The sequence below is a fragment of the Belonocnema kinseyi genome, chromosome 3 (genome assembly GCF_010883055.1).
Source record: "Belonocnema kinseyi isolate 2016_QV_RU_SX_M_011 chromosome 3, B_treatae_v1, whole genome shotgun sequence".
Lineage (NCBI taxonomy): Eukaryota > Metazoa > Arthropoda > Insecta > Hymenoptera > Cynipidae > Belonocnema > Belonocnema kinseyi.
This window is the reverse complement of record NC_046659.1, coordinates 77,080,156-77,086,112: the sequence shown is the minus strand read 5'-3', so window position 1 is coordinate 77,086,112 and position 5,957 is coordinate 77,080,156.

Here is a 5,957-nt window from a genome sequence, read left to right as displayed (position 1 = left end):
AAATACGCCAATTAGCACAAATGGTAAGTTCCGACAGTGCCTACAAGTGTGCCTACTGTCCGCTAGATGGCAATACCGGTTTCATATGTATACACCTGGTAGCTAAATTATCAGTTAAAAAAATTAATTTGGAAGCAAAAAAATCGAATTTTCTACAAAATAGTTCAATTTTCCATCAAAGATAATAACCGTCTACCATCCAAGAAGAAATTACCACAAAATACTTCAATTTTCAACCACCTGACTGGGATTTCAACTGAAAACTAGAAATTTTTAACTAAATAATAAAAAGATTAAATTTTCGGGGAAAAAATAAAAAAGAACGATGCGATTTTAAGCAACTTGTTAAATCCTCAACCAATAATATGAATGTTTGAGTATTAACTTTCAAGTAAAAAAAATTTTATAGCTGAATTAAAAATTAAAAACGATTAATTTTGAACCAAAAATGGAATTTTCACCGCAGAATCTTCCGGGAATGAAATATGTTGTTCTTTAAAAGAAATAAGTCGATTCGTATTTTTCCAATTTGTAACCAGACCAAAATTTTCTACGCTAACGCGGTTTTTCTAAAAATATTAAAAATCTATTTTCTTAAACTACCCACACTTATATTTTTGGCCAATTTTTTGTAGTATTTGTACTTTCATAAGGAATTTTGTGAGTTTTATACAGGCTAAATAACTTTTGTGGCCAGGAAAATTTTTTTTTATAGAATCGAGTTTCCTACTTTTTCCTGAAAACAGTGACAGATACGAAAAAATGTGGAAATAAAGCAGAGCCACTGAAAAAATATTTGAAAGTGTAAACCAAGCGGGGGCTTCCAGAAAATATCTTACTTTATGTTTTCTAAATTTGAAGAACAAAATTAAAATGATTGTCTGAAAGCCCCACTTTTTTCATCCATATTTTTCACAATTTCTGCTTATATTTTTTCTCGTAAACGATGAACGATATTAAAAAAAAGCAAGGGCTATTTTTCCTGAAATTTTTGTAGAATTGCAATCTTTTATCTCAACATTTTACCGTATCTATCATTGTTTGCTAAAAAAAGTAAAAATTTTGATTTTATTTTAAAAAAATTTCTTGGTCATAAAATTGTTTTAACCTGCATTATGTAAAAAGGGCTTAAGAAGTGAATAGGGGAAAAAGTGTGAAGCCATTGTTCAGGTGCTTTACTTGTAAAATAAAATCACTAATTATCATTTCTTCAAACATATCAAGAAATTGTGATTCACATTTATATTTTCTATGTGATGATTCTGTGTTAACAACATTTGATAACGCCCCTAACCTGGCAGTGTGACGTAGTTTTTGAACGGCATTGTTTCACCTCTTTTTTGATAATTGATTAAGTTCTCTTAATTTTAATTATGTCAAAGCTAAAACGTTGGTTCCTTAAAGGTTTAAATGCTCTCAAAATTCTGTATAAAATGAATCCAGGATGAAGCCTATTTTTCGAGTAGATATTGCAAAAATGGTGTAAATTTCAATGTTTTCTCAAATTTGTAATAACTTTCGTATTAATTAATATTTTTTAATTTACCTGGTCTCATTTTAAAGATATTTTTCCACAGTATGGAAACATCTTATTAGTATAAAACAATTTCAAGTTCTTACTCTGTGATAATATTTTTTTTAGTTTTACGGTCATAACGCTCTTGTGATACTGTGGAAAAATACGAGTAGTTTAAGTTCCGGCACTGTAATAAGCATTTTTTTTTAATTTACAATCATAAGTTGTTATGACCACGTGGAAAATAGCTTTAAAATGAGACCAGGTAAATAAAAAATATTAATTATTACGGAAGTTACTACAAATTTAGTAAAACATTGAAATTTACACCATTTTTGCAATATCTACTCGAAAAATAAGACAAATAGGCTTCATCCTCGGTTCATTTTATACAGAATTTTGAGAGCATTTAAACCTTTAAGGAGCCAGCATTTTAGCTTTGACATACTTAAAATTAAGAGAACTTAATCAATTGTCAAAAAAGAGGTGAACCCAAACTTTTGACCAGTAGTGTACATATGACCTTGAAAAGCGGTAATTATAGTCGGATTCATAGACATGAAAGCACGGATCTATCAATGCATTTGTTATATAAAATATCGTGTGCGTCATGGAGGACAGGGACTGAAGCTGACATTCGCTGAAGGCGAATCGAAAAAGTCAATCTTCACCCTCTTGATGTAAAATATAAAACACCCAACTCTCGTATTCTATCCACCCGTTTTCGGCCTTCCTAGAACTGCTGCCCCCACAGCCCTTCAGCGCGCAGGGCGAAAGACAGTTATGACTCTCGCCTCGGAAGGCCGCGGTGCGCGAGTACTCAGTCGGATATATTGCGCGATATTATGCATTATAATTGCAAACGGTTCAAGCATTCCCTCAAATTGTGGCTAAAGCTATTTGCAGGCAACCCCCGACACTGGACTGATAGCGGGAGTTTGATGTATTACGAAACGCAATGGAAAGATGCGTATAATATTCTAAAGCATAATAGCTTTTAAAAATATATAGTGTAAAAATTTAATCTAACTTTTGAATTAATAAATTTTTCTTATTTTTATTTCCTCATTTTCTTATTATTTTATTTTCCCTCTCCAATGCAACTTATAAACATTTACAACTATTTCGAAAGATGAATAAGATAGCGATGAGTATATTCAATATGACTACTATGAATTTGTATGTATTTGGCCTTACTTTATATGTCAAGAAAATTAATTAAATTAGTCATTTAGTGGCATCGTTCGAAGTAATCAGCATTCTCTACTTATAGTTCAGCCAAATTAGGATTTCTGCTTGTGCAAATTAAAAACACGGTGATCCACTGCAATACTTTCGGAAAACGTTTACTTGGGTTGTTACTTTCGATTAATAAACAGCTAAAAAGTGCAGATAACTTTCTTTTGTAAGTAAATAATGAGCTTCAAAATTAGCACGTAGCGAATATCCCACGACAAATAATTTGCGAGATATAAATTTGTTAATCAACATTGTGCGTGTTTTTACTGAAAGCAAAGCGATGATAAATTTTCATTATTGAAAAAAATCGCGATCAGGTTCTTGTTATTGGATTCTCAAATTGTATGGTTCAAAGTATACATATTAAAAAACTTCATTTTTTGCGTTTCACAATCCAAAAATGGCAGATGGGTTGAGGAGCACTGACTTAAACATTCATATTTTATCAAAAAAATCTGTTGAGTTAAATTTCGCTGAAATATCTAAGTTATGTGTTCTCTTACATTGTGGGGTGTATGAGAGGGGGGGGGGGGGGGGGGTAGCGGTATCAATAATTTCTCACGCAAGATATTTTCACGTATGTAAATTACTAAAAAACGAAATTTTAACCAAACAAATATTTAGTTGAAAAATGAACTACTTTGTCACAAACTACTTTTTTTTAGTTGAAAATTTAATATTTTAGTCAAAAATTTATTTCATTGGTCGAGAAATGAACTATTTTGTTAAAAAAATGTTCTTTTTTCTCAGTAGAAAATGTAACTTCCACATTTTTATAAATTTTTTTTTAGTTGAAAATAAATTCAAATATTTGGCGGAGAATTCGTTTATTTTTGTGTTGAAGAATGTTAATGCACTTGGTTCAAAATTCAAGCATTTGTTTGAAAATGTATGTTCTTTTTTGAATATTTACATTTTTCTGGTCGAAATTTCATCTTTTTGATTAGAAATGCAACTTTATGCTTTCGGGTTTGGTTGAAAATCAATCTGTCTTAATTGAGGATCAAACTGTTTTCTTATAAATGTGTTTTTAAAAAATTAAATTAACTTTTCAAAATATAAAATTTTAATATTTTTTGGTTAAGCATTTCAGTTTTTACGTTGAAAATTTGCCTTTTTTGGTTAATTCCAACTTTTAAAAATTTCAAATGAAAATATTTGTTATTTGAAATATGAACTATTACATGTATCGTCAAAAATAACCTTTTAACTGAAAATTTAACAATTTAACTGAAAATTACCTTTTTGCTTGAAAATTCATGTATAATTTATGTAATTTGTCGAGAACTTAATTTAATTTAATTACTTAAGTATCTAATTTTAACTTTGAACTATGCAATTTGAGAATCCAATAAGAAAAACCAGATCGCGATTTTTTGTCAATAATGAAAATTCGTCATCGCTTTGTTTTCCCTAACAAACACACAATGTTATTAAACAATTTTTAAGCTTTAAAAAGATAAAAGTTCAGAAGTTTAACACTTTTTGGCTTGGAAATTTTACATTTTAGATAACAAACGGAAATTTCAGTTTTGGTTAATAATGCAACAGTTTGGTTGAGATTGAATTTGTTATGGTTGAAGATTCAACTTTTTTTTTAATTCGTCTTTTGGTTTAATTCAACTGTTTTTGATTAAAAATAAAACCTTTCCTTGGTCAAAACATTATCTATGGCATAAGATAAGTAAGATTAAGATGGATATATCAAAATATATATAAATTTAGGCTAGAATTTTTGACAGGATTGGATCGAATTTTTATACAAAATAGAACTATAAAAATGTGTAGGAATTACTGGGTACTACTCTATTTGAAATCAAAATCATACTCTATGAAAGAAATCAAAAGTGATTCTATCCTAACGTTTAATGGAAGTTGATTGCATTTTTGACAGAACACCGTTGGAAACTTTCGATAAAAAATGATAATTTATTTTGATAAACTTTCCATCAAAAGGGTTCGATAAACATGTGAAGGAAATCCCTAAAATTTCAGAAATAGAGAACGGTTTAAAAAGTATTAATGAAAAAAAAATCAAAATCCTATCCACATTTTTCAGCAGTGATGAGTGCAGGCCCGAAAGTATAAGTAAAAAATTTCCTGAAACTGCTGATAACTACGCGATAATTTGTAGTAAGCCACCGAAAAAGAGTTTTTTTGTTGTTGGAAAATATTTATATTTAGAGATCCCCACAAGTCCAATGAAGTTTAATACGTATTTCCCATAAAAAAGGCGTTTTTGTAAATTCTATTCAGAACTGTCAATATTAGGTGCATAAATATGACATTGAATTTTTCAGTAACATAAGTTTTTTAATTACTAACCAAAATTTATTTGTAATTCGAAAAATTAAATTAAATTTTATAAATTTTACTGTTCATTTAAAAAAAGAAAGTCGCGGTTTTTTATTAATTTTTCATCTGGCTTTCAACTGTTTCGTTAGAGCGAGGCAATAATGAATTCAAGTTAGCAAAAATAATTGTTTAAATCATCTAATATTATATACAAAAATATACTCTTGAAATAATGCTAGAATTTACTGTTTACTTAGTGAGATAATAAGTAATGTAAGCTAACAATTATAATGATTCAAACAATTACAAATTTGGGCCCACTTTTCACTTATAGTGAGGTAATTATTAATGCAGTTCATACTAGCATAATTGTTTAAACAAATTGCTATAGCTTATGACTACGACAGAAAGTTTAATTTTTTTCTAAAATTTTAAACTATTTTTATACTTTTTAGTTATATGAATAAATAATGAATAACCACCAGAGAGAATATATTTGTTAACAACTTCTTTCTTTTTTGTGGATTTATTTTTCTAAAATAGAGCCAGAAATTGGAAATATTATTTACCCCTTGTGTGCACACCTATGGGTACCCGGGTGCCCACCACGGTATATTTGCCTATGTAAGTGGAATATAAATTAAAATCTCGCGTAGGGTTTCCATATCATCGTGCGTTAGTTCAATTCTAAAGAAAATGTATATTTATAATTAATTTAGTAATTTTCATTGTAAATATAATCGACTTCAAATTGTGGGTCCGGATGCAATAAGGGCACATAAAATTTTTTCGTGCGAAAACGAATTCCCCTGGAGGTTTTAGAAAAAATTTTCGAATTTTAATTTTCAAAAGATATATATGGATGTAAAATTTGATTGCGCATCTTTTTTTCTTAAGACAAAAAGTT